This window comes from Eschrichtius robustus, chromosome 12, assembly GCF_028021215.1.
Source record: "Eschrichtius robustus isolate mEscRob2 chromosome 12, mEscRob2.pri, whole genome shotgun sequence".
In the NCBI taxonomy this organism is placed as follows: domain Eukaryota; kingdom Metazoa; phylum Chordata; class Mammalia; order Artiodactyla; family Eschrichtiidae; genus Eschrichtius; species Eschrichtius robustus.
In genome coordinates, this window is record NC_090835.1 from 8,270,733 (window position 1) to 8,286,692 (window position 15,960).

A 15,960-nucleotide genomic window follows, 5' to 3' on the forward strand; every position below is an offset into this window, starting at 1 on the left:
TTGAAAAGAGATCAGGCGGGCAGAGCTCAGCCTCAGTAGGTGCTCAGTACCTGGAAAGGCCGTCTCTTCCCAGAAGGAAACTTCTTTGTGGGGACGGGCAGGGCCTGAATGCTTGTCACAGCGCCTCTCCAGGTGACCCGTGAGCAGGGCCTCGTGCACCAGAGTAAGTGCGAGTGACCTCTATTCCGCCAGCTCCCCTTCTTCATCCTTCAGCTCAGCTCACACGCACTACTTCCCCGCGTCGTTTTCACCTTGCCCTCGGGTCGGGCGGCATCCAGCGGCCCCTCCTCTGCGCTCGTGTCTCGGGGCGCATGCGCGTGCGCTTGTCCCTGATTTGCCTTGTCTCGGCCTCCGCTGCACCACCGGCCGGCCAGCGGCTGGGTTTTTGCTCGTCACCGCCTTACGTGAGAGTGGTGCGTGTCGGTGACGACCGCCAAGCATGACCCTAGGGCTAGGAGGAGGTGCCGCACGTTGATTTAACACAAAAAACACCGGATTTTAATTCCAGTCTGGCCTCTATCAGCTGTGTGGCCCTGGACAAGTCCGTTCAGGCCCCTCTGGTGCTTCAGTTTTCTTTCTGTACTTTGGAGAGTTGCATTTGATCCCAGTGTTCCTTTTAAAATTTCACCTTTTCTCCCGCAAATCTATGGGACCCAGATACATAAACCCGGCTCACGGATCAAGTGGGCTGCTATGGTTGGTGAGGGGGTGCCCAGCGGCCTCCCGGACACCTGCCCCCTCCTCGCCTCCGACCTCCGGTGTCTGGGAGCCCACGGAACGCGGCCCGGCGAGCCTCTCACTCCTGTTCTGGGAGGTGGGCTGCATCTCTAGCAGACCACAGGCCAATCCTGAGAAATTTCTCTTGTCTTTTTTTTTCCTTCAAAGAATTAAACCTTTGACCTGAGCTTATTTTCTGATTGTGTATTCCTCAGAGTGAAACATGCGTCGAGGAAAGCACCATAGAGTGTTCTGTCTAGCGGTACTCTAGGCAGTTGATAATTTTCCTGTACTTTGGAGCAGAGTGGCCCTGGGGCGTTCAGACTTGGGGTCCCCTCCCTCTAGCCTGGTCCCCAAGCTGTAGGAGCGTGTTGCTACTTGTCTTTATGTCTTCTTCAAGTCTGGGGCATGTCTTTGCTTTTTCCCCATCAGCTGATGGAACTGGGATTTCCTGCTAAAAGAAAGACGTGACCTGGACATGGGGAGCTCATCTTTTAGGCCAGAATAAGTCACTGTCATTTTAGTGACAATCTGTTTTTGTCCCATGATCAGAAAATCTGGCAGAACTTTCAGGGGGCTGGGACACAGGATGGGACATTACGGTGTGGCACAAAGCCACACAGTGTGGTCTCCATGGTCACGGCCTGGGGTTCACAACTTGCAGCTCACTCATGCTTGCCCAGAGGCCTCCATCTGTAAGATGGGAGTACTGACCTTTAGGATTGTGGGGAGACTAAATGAATAGGGTGCAGGGTATGCATGGCACACGAGTTCTCAAGAGATTTGGGCTGTTGGTAGTATGAGGGGATCCAGGGAGAGGCACATGTTGGGAGGAAGAGATTAGACCCTTAGCATTGGGCGTAGAGCAGAAGGAGGGTGCTGTAAACTGCATGTCCCCCCCAAATTCATATGTTGAAATCCTAACCCCCTAATGTGATGGTATTTGGAGGTGGGGCCTTGGGGAGATGCTTAGGTCATGAGGGCAGAGCTGTCATTTATGGGATCAGTGCCCTTATAAAAGAGACCCCAGGGAGCTCCCTTGTCACGTGAGATTAAAGCTAGAAGATGGCTGTTTCTGAACTAAGAAGCAGACCCTCACCGCAAACCGATTTGCCGGCACTTTGGTCTTGGACTTGCAGTCTTTAGAACTGTGAGATATGCATTTCTTTTGTTTATAAGCCTCCCTGTCTATGATATTCTGTTCTAGCAGCCCACACAAACTTAGAAGGTGTCTAAGCACAGAGTCCGAGGCTGTGTGATATCAGGCAGTGTTCTCCAAAAGCCAGGCGGAGTATCTGGACCTGACTGCACTTGGTGTCACCTAGAAAGTTTGTCGAAAATGCAGATTCCCAGCCCCAGCCCTAGATATTTGGGCTTTTAGTGGCTGAGATTCTGTAGTTTTACTCAGTGTCCCAAGATGATTCTTACAAATGGTTAGAACAGAAAATTGACATTTGGAGTCAAAAAACAGCTTTGGAATCAGAACTTTGAGCCTGAAATTTCAGTTCTTAGCTCACCGTGGGTTGACCTTCTCTAAACCTGTTTCTTCATCTGTGAAGTGGGGAGAATCCCTGTCCTACTTCCCTTGCAGGGTTGTTTGAAGGCTCATATAAGACAGGGAGTGGGAAAGCGCTTTGCAGACTACAGCACTGCACACGTATTTTTCATGTTAGGAGTGGGAAAGACAACCTCCACGGTTTCCAAGGCTTCCTGCTGCCTTCGACTCTCTCCACCAGGGTGCCACAGGTGCACACACATGAAACCTCAGAGCGTTTCTCCTGCAGGCGGGAGGAGTGCCTTATCTGGTAAAATCAGAACCCTGTGAGGGCCTCTCATTCTCAGCGGTCCTTGGGCTATCGGGTCACCTCAGGGAACTCAGGGTGGCTCCAGAAAGTTTCTTCAGAGGTGTATTTAGTATATCTTCCATTATTCATTGGTTGCACTTAAAACTGCTTTATCCTTCCAAAAAGACACCATGGAAATCCATAGTGACATTTGGGAAGGCAGACTTGAGATGCCAGACTGGAAGTTAGGGCTTTAGGTCAACACGTTAGCTCTTGAATCTAAGGGACAGGGGAAGCAGAGGTGGATCAGGCCCTGATCTGGCCTTGAGGACCCTCGGTCTTCAAAATGATGGTGAACATTTCGGGAGTACCGCCCGTGTGTCAGATGCTGTTCTGGGCTCCTGACGTGTGTCGTCTGATGTCAGTACTGCAAGGGAAGTATGAACCGGACCTCCACTTGAGAGAGGAAGGACTAAGGCCCAGAGGAGTTAAGTCAAAGTCCCACATCGAGGGGAGAAGCAGGGATTTGGACATTTGGACATGGGCAGTCTGGCTCCAGAGCCCATGCTCTGTCTGGTTTGGTGGGGGAGGGAGACGTGGCCATGACTTAGCAATAAGCGTGATGGGAGACTCATGCCTTTGTCACTCCTTGTCCCCAGGCCTGCTGCTGACGCCTTCCTGAGCTAGACAGTGGGGCTCTCATCTTGTGAAGGAAGGTAGCTCGGTGACTAGCTGCTCACATTCACCCCCCTCCCTGGGTGCCGGGTAGCCCTTCAGTCTGATCCTTGCCCTCCCTGTGGTGCTGTGGGTTCCTGCAAGAGATCAGAAGGAGAGATACGCTACTTCTTGCTTGTTGTTTTTTTTTTTTTTTGATGTGGACCATTTTTTAAAGTCTTTATGGAATTTGTTAACAATATTGCTTCTGTTTTATGTTTTGGTTCTTTGGCCACGAGGCATGTGGGATCTTAGCTCCCTGATCAGGGATCGAACCCGCACCCCCTGCATTGGAAGGTGAAGTCTTAACCACTGGACCACCAGGGAAGTCCCATTCTTCTTGGTCGTTTTTTTTTTTTTTTTTGGCTGCTCCTAGGTACCTGGTAGAAATCCAAGCATCTCACCTTAGGGGCTTGTGGCCAGTCATTGCAGTTCCATGCAGGAGACCCAGCCCAGTGTCTGAACCTTGTTATACTGACAGAACTGTTGTCTCTTCCCACCTCAGTCATATTACAAAGTTCTGTGAGATTCGTCTAATCTAGCCTTGGGAGGTGCTGTGACCCCTCCCAATTCCTGTTTCGCTTTTTTACTGATTGCAACCGGGAATAATTATGGCAAATATAAGACTTTACTAAGCTTATCATGTGCTGCTGTAACCATTTTATAAGTGTTAGCCCCTAAATCTTCTCAACAGTTTTAGGAAGGAAGGACTTTTTTTTTTCTTTATCATTATTAATGTAATCCTCCAACACTTTCTATTGATTATTTAAGGTATTCCTAAACTGTTCTGTTTGTTTAGCAAAACCAGTCCCCTTGTTCAAAACTTAACTCTAACTTTATTATTATTATTTTTTTAAAAAATTATTATTTATTTATTTATTTTTTTGGCTGTGTTGGGTCTTCGTTTCTGTGCGAGGGCTTCCTCTAGCTGCGGCAAGCGGGGGCCACTCTTCATCGCGGTGTGCGGGCCTCTCACTATCGTGGCCTCTCTTGTAGTGGAGCACAGGCTCCAGACGCGCAGGCTCAGTAGTTGTGGCTCACAGGCCTAGTTGCTCTGCGGCATGTGGGATCTTCCCAGACCAGGGCTCGAACCCGTGTCCCCTGCATTAGCAGGCAGATTCTCAACCACTGCGCCACCAGGGAAGCCCTATTATTATTATTGTTGTTGTTGAAGTATAGTTGACTTACTTCAGAAATAAGTTGATTACTTGTTGTTGAAGTATGGTTGTGTTAGTTTCAGTTGTATAGTAAAGTGATTCAGTTATACATATATACGTATATCTATTCTTTTTCAGATTCTACTCTATTGTAGGATATTACGAGATGTTGAGTAGAGTTCTCTTGCTATACAACAGGTCCTTGTTGTTTATTTTATATACAGTAGTGTGTATCTGTTAACCCCAAACTCCTAGTTTATCCATACCCCCTTTCCCCTTTGGTAACCATAAGTTTGTTTTCCATGTCTGAGTCTATTTCTGTTTTGTAAATAAGTTCATTTGTGTCATTTTTTACGATTCCACATGTAAGTGATATTATATGATATTTGTCTTTCTCTGTCTAATTTACTTCACTTAGTATGATCATCTCTAGGTCCATGCATGTTGCTGCAAATGACATTATTTCATGCTTTTTTATGGCTGAGTAATATTCCATTGTATATGTGTACCACGTCTTCTTTATCCATTCATCTGTTCATGGACATTTAGGTTGCTTCCATGTGTTGTTCAATTGTAAACAGTGCTGCTGTGAACATTAGGGTGCATGTATATTTTCGAATTAGAGTTTTTGTCTTTTCTGGATATACACCCAGGAGTGGGATTGCTGGGTCATATGGTAGCTCTATTTTTAGTTTTTTAAGGAACCTCCATACTATTCTCCATAGTGGCTGCACCGATTTACATTCCTACCAACAGTGTAGGACGGTTCCCTTTTCTCTACAAGGAGGGACTTTTTTCGTCCCCATCTTACAGGTGAGCAGATTGAGGCACAGAGAGTTTGAATCACTCTCCCAAAGTCACAGAGCAAGGAAGCGTAGAGCCAGGCTATCTTTTGATCCTGGGTACACATGCAGTGTGCCGGTGTAGATGGTATGCTTCTGCGTGGGTGTGAGAAGGGGCGAGCCCCCGGCACTCCTGGGGATAAATGTGCCAAGCAGCCAATGTGACAGCAGGCTCCCAGTCTAGGGCCCGCCCTAGGCTGGGTGGGCAGAGCAGCCCGGGGGCGACTGGGGGCAGCTGCTGAGTGGAAGTGAGTTGTTCTTCTTGGGTAGAGGTTTGGGCCCCAAGTTTCTCCAGGTGGGTTGGTTACACGTCACCTCTTCAGCTACACAGGAACAGCTTCATTTTGGAACGCACATAAGGGTCCTGTCTGTGGCTTCCTGTTGGTGTCATTGTCCTGGGCGAGGTGACTGGCAGAGCCCCGTGTGATCCTTCTCCTTGCCCGTCATTCTCGGGACTAGAATTACTTAGGTATCAGACAGTATATGATAGCTGTAGCACACACGCTCACAGTGTACATATGATACATTGGAGAACCAGCCCTGCATTTGAGTGAATCCCAGCTGTGCCGTTCTTGGCCCTGTGACCTTGGCTTATCAACCCCTGTGAACTCAGCCTGTCCAGCTACAGGATGGGGTGTTAATTAGTACCTACTCCTCCGAGAGCCACTGGGGGAACTAGAGGTAGGAAATACCTGGAAAGCCCTTAGAACAGGGCCTAGTGCATAGTGAGTGCTCAGTAACGAGTACTGTCATCAATCCAGCGTCAGCGATTGTTGTTGTTAACTACTGTTACATCTAGGAGCGTCGCTGTGGGCCGTAGGTGAGATAGTGCTTGGCCCAGAGCAAGCGCTTATTAAGGGGTAGGTACTATAATTTTTCTGTAACTGTATTTTACTGAATTCTTTTGTCTTCATTTGGTCCTCACTCTAGATCTGAGGGAAAGCTGGAATTCTTTTTCTCATTTGAAAAATGTTGAAACAGATGCAGAGAAACCCAAAATGTCTTGTTCCAGGTTTCCTAAAGAGTAAGGGTCACAGTCACGTCTAAAATTCACAATACTCAGGCTCAGAGTCCTTTGTCCCTCTTCCCAACCGCCATGCATTCCTACTTTGGGATAAAGCATTGAAGGCTCCTGCGAGGGGCCCTCCTGTTAGGCCGGAAAGAACATTTTAAACCACAGCAGCTACCAACTGCCTATTTACAAAATGTTTTTCTGTCTGCCGTCTCGGTCTGATTCACTTTTCAGTCCTCTGAAGCCCATTTACTTTAAGACCCATTTCAAAGATGAGAAAACAGGTTCACAGAGGTTGAGCTTCCTGCCTGCAGTCATGGGGCAGGTTGGACTGGGGCCAGGTCTTCTGCTTTCTAGTTCCCTTGTGTGGAAATGAGGGGAGCTCCTTTAAGGCCAGAGGAGTCTTGGGACTTCCCTGGTGGTCCGGAGGTTAAGACTTCACGCTTCCACTGCAGGGAGTGCGGGTTCGATCCCTGGTCGGGGAACTAAGATCCCACATGCCACGCAGCATGGCCACAAAAGCAAAAGGCTTGCGTGTTCCAAGAAGCTCCTCCCTCCATGGAGCATGGCGCTTCCTTCCCCGTCTTTGCCTCCCTGGCCACCCTGGCCGCTCCGATTGCCTGTGAGGTCACTGCCTCTGATTCTGGCTCTGTCCCCTCTTGTAACTGATGACTCCTGGTGAGCCAGCCATGACCTAGAGCCCAGACCCGCCTCACTTCTCAGGGCACAGACCCCTTTGGGCATCCCCAGCCTCGTTTCCTGGTGTCTGACCCCCGACCATCCCTGGGTCCAGCTTCCATGCTCTCGTCCCGGAGCCCCCAGCTTGCTGTCACCTGTCCACCGTGTGGCTGGGCTCGGACTCGTGCCCGTCACGTCCCACTGCCTGCAGATCAAGGCAGGATACCCAGAGATGAAAGAGGAGGGTGCGCAGAGGACAGATGTCACTTACAGACAGAATGACGTCAAGCTGGGCTGCAGAGCCAGTGTGGGGTGGCGCTGGGCAGGTGGCTCCGGGGCTGTGTCTCTTGGTGGGTGCCAGGGAATCTAGATCCTTGCAGGGGGCAGACCAGATCTGATGATTACCAACATGAAACTCCTTCCAGCTCCAAGCACCTGCTTATTTTTCTCGTTCCTCCAGCTTGGCTCAGAGAGGACTTTCTCAAAGCAGATTCACTGAGCCTGCTTAGCGTTGCCCTGGGGTGTATAGCTGGAGACGCAGCAAATGATCCGTGAAGGGATGGGATCTGTATCGACAGACACATGTTTATCCAGATCAATTAGGGAAAATTATTTTTTGCATCACTCCCCAGATAAGGCTTTGCAGCAAATAAGGAGTTTGAGCTGTGCAGTGCGAGTGACAGAAACGTGAAAGAGACGAGAAGACAATTTGCCAGGTTGCCTCCCGGGGAGAGCGCTGTATGGTCGGGAAGACAGGCGTGGTGACCCCTTGGACCAGAGGGCAGGATGCTCTCTAAACTGCTCTGCATGATGAAGGAGGGAGAGGTTTGCAGCAGGGGAGGGAGTGACTAGTTTAAAAAGCTGACCACCAGGTGGAGGAAGGGCAGGAGAGGGAGAGAAATAGCGTCGCTGAGGTGAGAGGGGCCTAAGGAACGTAGACTGCCAGGTGGGGAACTTTCCTAGGCAAGTTCAGGGTGCTGGCTGACGTGGGCCTTCCCTGTGAACACGCGCTGCCGTTAGAAAGTATTCAGAAATCTCCTAATGCTTGGTGGGCAGCATCTCTTCTCTTTGCTCCCCTCGCCCCAGGAGGCCAGCCTGCATGGGGCTTCCTTTGGGTTTGGCCAACAGGGAGGTTTGGGTTCGGCCAGTGGGGCGCCCCCATTTACGTGTGGTCAGGGCATAAGGGGGACGGAGGAGAGCGATGAGGGGGGATATTTGTTTTCCTACATCCTCATCACCTTGGGTGGGCTGTTGCTAATGACAGAGAAGCACATGGTCCCTGGGGGTGTCTTTGCACCCTGCCCACACCTTTGTAAAATTTCCCTCTATTAAACATTCCCTAAATGATCCTAATTTGAGCATGCTGGCTGTTTCCTGCCGGGCCTCTGGCCAGCCCACGTGGGGTGAGTGCATTTCTCTTGGAGGTTTGTAAAGGGATGGCTTCTGCATCCCAGGCAAGAGGCTGAAGCAGGAGTTCACTCAGATGAAGGGAGAGCTGACTTGGGTTACAGCAAACACATTCAGGAGCTCTCCAGGGATCTCCCAGCAGCCTAGCTGCCCCTTGCGGCCATGGTCACTTGGAAATGTGAGTCTCAGAACATCAGAGTGGCTCCGGGAGGGAGGTCACCCAGGCTCGGACCCCTTGGGCCATTATGGAGTGGTCCTCCTTTGACGAAGGCTGGGAACAGCCAGGATCTTAAGACACAGAGGTTGGGGAATTGAGATTTGCTGGGTGTGGTCATTTCATTGATGTGGAAACTGAGGCTCTAAGTGGTTCAAGGTTACATGTCAAGTAGAAGACAGCATTGAAGGAGCTGGAGTGAAAACGGGGCCTGGCCCAAGATCAGACACCAGAGGAGATGTTAGACGTAAATTCAGAATGGGGCCGCTGGGAGTTCCCTGGAGGTCCAGCGGTGAGAGCCCGGGTTTGATCCCTGGTCAGGAAACTAAGATCCCACAAGGTATGGCCAAAAAAACAAAACCAAAAAAACCAAAAAAAAAAAAAAGCCCCACCCAGAATGGAGCCCCCAGGTAAGGGAGGGGCACAGCCAGGGCATTTACAGGTCTCGCAGGGCAGGTCAGCTCAGAGGGCTCTGCTGAGACTGAAAAGATACTCCTCCCTTTTTCTGATTATAAAAGCGATTCAGATTCATTACAGGCCATTTGAAAACCACAGCATAAAAGAGAAATCATCCAGGATCTTACCACCTAGGCATACCGTAGTTACTATCTTAGTGTATTTCCTTAGAGGCTTTTTTCTTCCACCAAGTAGTTGTTCTGTTCTTATAACTTTGCATTCTTCTTCTTTCTCCTGGCGTTATGAGCAAACATTATGGATAAACATGATTTTTTAAGCTTTCAAAAATTTTAAATATCATATAAATTGACAAAATTTGTTTATATAACTTTTCCTGTGACAGGAGGCATCTAAGTTTTTTCTTTTTCTTTTCTAATTTTTATTTTTCTGTTATTGTAGATATATATATATGATGATATCTATATATGCACATATGTAATATATATTGTTCAATATACAATATATGTTGAATATAAAATATATATTGAATATGTAGTATATATTGTTCAATACACATACATATGTGCATGGCCTTTGATGCCGTAATTCCACTTTTAAATTCTGAATGAAGGAAATAATCTGAGATAAACACAAAAATGTGAGTACAAAGTTTGTGTGCAACATTGTATGTAGTTTTTTAAGTCTCCTGTTGTATACTGATGTCTTGCCTTGCAGAGGAGCTATACTAGCCCCATTTCTCCTGCCTGTCACCCAGGAGGGTGCAAGTCTCAAGGTAGCTTTGCCTATGGGGAATTTGGTACCACCTCTCCTCAGGGCCAGGCCCCAGCCCCGCCTCCCCCAGGTCCCACCTCCATAGGTCTTGAAGGGGAGCCAAATGCCTGTTGTGAGGTGCGGTGGGTGAGAGCTGCTCTGCTTCCAAGAGTAATACATATCCATTTTCTACTTTCCAGATGTTTCTTCTATCTCGGGCCAATTCCATGGCTCCCTGGAAAGTGATATGATGACCTTGGGCTTGAGCCCAAAGAACACAGGAGATTTTTGGCAGGTTGAGAGTGGGTTGGTGCCAATCCACTTAGAACAAAAAACACTGTATGTTGTGCTCACGTGGCAGAACGTGTCTGCACCTGCCTCCCATGGGCTCGGGCATACCAGGAGACTGAGGGGGCAGCCAATTCCCGTGGAGAAGCAGCAGGATGTGTTGTAGAAAGAATTCACGGGTGGGAGTTCTATGAGAGAGCAGGCACGCACTGGCTGTGGAATCAGGGCACCTGGGCTGTAGAGACCATTGGTGCAAAATCAGTGGTCACGTCAAAAGCAGGTATTTGAGACTTTCTGAGTCTCCGTTTCCTCAGCTGTGTGCGTTAGTGCTGGAAAGGTTTCTAGGGCCTTTTCCACTGAGTGCACATACACTCATGCATGCATGCGTGCACGCACACACACGTCCAAAATATATGTTCTAAAAAAAAAAGAAAACAAAATATATGTTTTATTGTGTAATCCACTTGCTGGATGGTAGCTAGATCCCAGCTCATTCACCTTTAATTTTCAACTTCCTCCTGCTGCCCTGGTGCTGTAAATGCACTTAGTGGATTCTTAGTAGCAGCTATGGAAACCCAGGGCTACCTTTCCCCTGAACAAAGCCCTCTTCCTGTGAGTGGCCGCCGTGGCCCCACCATTTCTGTTGGCTGGGTAGAGTTCATTTTAATAGTAACTCAGAAATACAAGTGAGAAAGTTGATTCTCAGAGCTTGTGTTTGGATTTATCCAGGGTTTATGCAATTACACTCCATTACTTTTCCCTCTGAGCGCCGGCACCTTGGAGTTGCCGGATGTGGCCATCTTACAGGTGTGGAAACTGAGGCTGAGAGAGGGGACGTGTCTAGCCCAAGAATGCCCACCCAGTGAGTGGTGGAGCCAGGACTAACGTGTAAATCTCCAGGTTCCAGGCTGGCGCTTTACTTATTTTACCTGTGAATGTTTTCTGGGAGTCCTTCCAACTCAGAAACAGATGGGAATAGTGGGGAGGGGGTCATGTGTGGTTCAGAGCCTCATCCACTAGGGGCTTTTCAGGCAATTCCAAATCGGATTAAAAACAAATGATGTTCACCAAGCAGCCTGCCCTATTCATTCTCTTATTCTCTCATTCATTTATCCATCCAACAAACTTGAGATGAGTGCTTATTTTACCTTTGGCCCCATGCTTAACTTAAGTGAGCTACCTCGTGTCTTTCTAATACATTCCCTGCCCTTGCCTTTCTTCCTTTCTTAAATTACCCAGAATCTTTGTATCACTTTCTATCAAGGAGCCCCAATAGGTGCAAGGGGTTTATACCATCTAGTGGTGAAACAGCTTTCGAAGATTTTAGGCAGGGAGTCTCTGGGGCAGATTTGAGTGTTATATAGGTCAGGCTGGTGCCGAACAGTGGATGGCTTGGTTCCTATGGGGATAGGGGTGGGAGATAGGAGGCAGGTAGATTGGTTAGATAGTTTTGATGACCAGAAAAGAAATGCTAAAGGCCTAAGCTAGGTCAGTGATTGATTGCATTAAAGGCAGGAATTTGTAATGGTTAAGAGCTTGGTCTCTGATGCAGTAAATGCCATCCATTGCTGATGGTGATGCTAGTGAAGATAACGATAATGGTGATAATGATGGTGATAACAGGAATGGGGCTGGCAAGTGGGATTTGAAGGAAAAGTCAGGGAGGACTCCTGGAGTTCTAGGCCTGGTGACCAAGAAAATAAAACCCAAATAGAATGTATTCAGATGGTTCTATGCCTTCGTAGAATTTGAAAAGTTGACTGTGGGCTATCTTAACCCCAGTCAGCTAAGATGCCTTCCCTGTCCTCTCTGATCTCTGCGCACTGTCCCTTGTGTTGGATGGAGGTGGGGCAGCTGCTGGAGGGGGCCCGTGCAGACTTCATTAGCTCCATGTTAATTCTGTCTCCTCACACTTTGCAGAACACCTGAATTATATTTACTGAACATTTCTTTGCCTTGTCTTACGGTTGTGCATGGGAAGCCAGCATCATTTCCATACACGGAAAGCGGCTGCAGAATTAGACGTGATGAAAATCAAAGTTATTCCATCTTAGCTAGATCTTGTTGTCTGCAAGGACCCCAAACCTGAGGTTTGCTCTCTGTTTGTTAAACGGGAAATTAACTATTGTTAGAAAGATGTTAAAGACTTACTGGCAGCAAAGTGAGACTTTTCCCTGCAGTAACCAGCACGATTTGGAGAGAACTGACGATGAGAATGGTAAACCTCCTGCTGTGTGAGCCAGTGTCATTTCATGCTGGGTCTGTGGACCACCCAGAGCCATCCCTGAACTGCCAGTGGAATTCACCCTACACCAGGGACAGGCCTGTCCTGAAGTCAGGCTGTCCTGTCACCACACCACATGGCTGCATGATTCAGGACCTGTGGAGACTGACATCGACAGGTGGATGCAGGTGAAAATAAGCTCAGGATTAATCAGCGTGGCCTGCCAGCCTGGCTTCCTCAAGCAGGCAGAAGGGAGGAATCATCACACAAGCCTTCTATTTAGAGAAGGCATCTGAGCAACTGGGTTTGGATGGGCCAGGCTCTGTGGAGGGGTTGCTGGAATCTCCAAAGCAGGCTTGCTGGTGACATCGCTGGAGCCAGGGTACAATAGCCCTGCTCCGAGACCACCACGGAGCAATTAAAGGGACAGGAAACCCGCCACATCTTCTAGGAGCTTCCCCAGAGGTACTCCCTGCCTATGAAGGAGGCTGAAACCAGCACCTTGGTCTCCTGGAAAAGAGAAGTGAGGATGAACGGCTCTTTGGCCGTGTCTTTAATGAGTGTGCTTTTCTCAATCCCTGTCCTGCTCAATCGGAACGTGCCCACATGCCTTCCAGAAAGACTAATAAGCACTAACATAATCACGGACACCAAAATTGACCTTTGCACGATATTTGCATCCTTTACAGATTCTCTTTCTAGGCTGTGACATTAGCAGTGATGCTCAAAATATTGGCAACATCTCCTTTCTAAATCTTTAATTAGAATAAATTCCAAACATATCCAAGAGTAGAGAGAATGGTAAGTATAATGAGCCCCTTGTACCCAGCACCTGGTCTCAGCAATTATTAACACAGGGCCAGTCTTGTTTCATCTCTTACCACCTCCCTCCTTCTATTAATCCCACTGGGTTATTTGGAAGGAAATCCTAGAATTGTGTTATTTCATCCACAGATACTTCTGAATGTACAATATTAGATGGAACCATATGCAATTGCTAATCAACAAACATATTTCTGTACAGTTGGTTTGCTTGAGTGAGGATTTGAACGTGGTCCTTCATGTTGCTTCTTCTCCTCCCGCCACATGTCGTGTCTCCATCCTTTTTCTCCTGTCCCCCAGGTTTATAGTCACTCCAGTATGGGAATTTGGGAAGGAGGTAGGTTTGTCTTTGGAACCCCCAAGGTCTTCTGGGAGTTATCTGCCCTGCAGGCTTCCCACCCACCTCCTTTACCTGCTTAGGAACTTTGATTCCCAGCAAATTCTGATTCCCTGAAAAAAAAGAAGATCCAGGGATGAGAGAGCCAGTGGATTGGTTGGTAGAAGGGCCTCCTTGGTACTTCTGGGCTTGGTGGGGCTGACAGTTCTGTTTAAGAATTGACTGAGGCCTCGGCACTGCTCTGTGACCCTCGCCAAGTCACTTAACCTCTCTGGGCTCTAGTTGCCTCAAATGCGGCAAGAGAGAATATCTGTTCACTGGTTATTCCTTTCTTTTCCTGCTGTTAGACTCGAGTCACTGTAGCAGAATGCCTAGCACGTAGGGAGTGCTCACTCGTCCGCTGGGTGAGCGGGTCAGATGCCCAAGACTCGCCAGTCCTGCCCCGCTTCAGGATGTTTCTCATCCTACTCCTGGTTGTGGGGCATCTCCCATATCTGACTTTGCTTGGCTGATGGAGGAGAAAACAACTGCATACAACAGTGGAGGGAGAAGAGGTAGGCAGGGATGTTGGAGGCCACTTCCCCAGTGTCCTTGACCGGACGTCCCCTTCCTGGGTGGCAGCCTGTATCCCAGCACTCAGCTCTATTTCAGTCGCCCTTTAGCATGGGTCGCCTTACAGGGGCCTGGGCTCTCGGGGACAAAAGGCCAAAATCTGCTACAAGAATGGTAATTTGAGGACCCTTGGCGCCCTGCCCCTGGGGCTTCGGTGTTCTTGGGACAAGTCAGTGATGATATCATGGACTTAATTACTTTCTAGAGCACGTAGGGCCCTTGTCTCTGGTCTCCAGCCGGTGTGAGGCCCCAGGGAGCCTAATTTAGGAAAAGGAATCAGTGGGATGGCAGCTGTTGAAAGTGCTTGGCTCCTGCCTTTAGCCAGGGAATTTAAGGGAAAGGCCTTTGGAGACATGCCGCTCAAGAGAGAGGTCTTCCCTCCCGAGGTCTCCCAGGAAAGGCTCAGCTCGGAGATGAAAGGTCCCACAGAGGTCATCTTGGCTGGCCAATACCCTTCCCAACACCCCTAAGGAGGTGGTCATTCTTCTTGTACTTGATTACTTCCAGTGATGGGGAGCTCATTCTCTCTGGAGACAACTCGAACTGCTAGGCAGCACCACCCTGACTTCTGACAGCCCAGTTTGCCTTGATGCCACTTCCGTTGCCCTGGTTTCCCCCTGTGGAGCCACGGGGAACCCACTAAAATCCCTCTTTGTTGTGACAGCCCTTCAGATATCGGAAAGCCGCTCTCCTGTCCCCTCTGAGCTGCTTCTCCAGGCTAAACATAGCTCTTGCCACCATTGCTCATATGACATGACTTCAGTCCGCCCCACTGTCCTCATCATTTTCCTGTGGATGGGTACCAGCTCCTTGCTGCCCTTCTCAAAGCGTGAGGCCCTGGAGGTGCTGCGCGGAGCAGAGAGAAGCCGGGCCCTTCCTTTATTCCGACCCTCGCGCAGCTACGGTCACAGCCCTGCTTGGCAGACACCCCGGCTCTGGACACACAGCGCAACCCCCACGCCTTTCTCACGCACGCTGCTGCTGTCAAGGGCTCCGCCCCCTCTGGGATTTGGGCAGCTGCGTTTCGGGGCCCAAGTGCAGGGCTCCCAAGCATCTGTCCCACTGAAGCTTCGCCTTGTTGGATTCACGCTCTTGCTCCAGGCTGTCTGGATATTTTTGGGTCCTAATTCTCTTGAGGTTGGCAGCCCCTGTCAGCTCTGTGCTGTCCACACCGTGGCTGAGAAACATGATCTGTGGGACTGGACACGTGCGTCCCTGTCAGGCTCCGGTGAAGCCATCCTTCCGCGCCCTTTTGCTGGGTGGTCATTCAGCACCTTACAGGCCGGGCATCACGTAGCTCCCGTTTCTTCGCCCACCCACAGGGGTGCTTGGGGAAGCCGGGCTGTGGTCCAGATAGTCTGTGTCTATGCGTAATCCCTACCAAAATGACTTGTCGTTGTGTTAAAGCAGCGAGGGGGTCGTCCCGTGCGCGGCTAGCTGTGCTGCCCCTGGTGGTCCTCGTCATCTGTCTGGAGGACCAGGTCTTCAGGTGGCCCTGGAACCCAGAGGGAGGCAAGCCCGACACGGCAGCCGCCTGTGTGGGTCCTGGGGCCTGAGGTCACCAGGAAGGGCTGGGTCGGGGGTGACAGATGCAGGGAAAAGGGAGCCTCCTCCCTACAGGTCTGTTCACCTGTGGAACCTTTTCCAGGGGTTGGACTCAGTGGTTTTATAACTAGAGTGACTGTAGGTCTCACATTTCTCTGGCTTATTTTTCTTCCTCCTTCCCGCCTTTTCCGCTTTCCCGGGCTTCCTTTCCTTTTTCTCCTTTCTTTCAGTGCCCCCATCCCCAGCGCCCCCAGCACAGTTTGTCTCTGTACTCACCATCACCCAAGGTGCCTCTGTCCTCCAGGTTGCAGGCCATTGGGCAAGGCACATGTCAGTCACCAGCATCCATGCCCCGGTGAGAGGCGGGCCCAAGGTGTCACAGGATGCCACGGGAACGCGGGGTTCCTGGGTAATCCCAGTGTCTGAAGTTCTGTCCATGG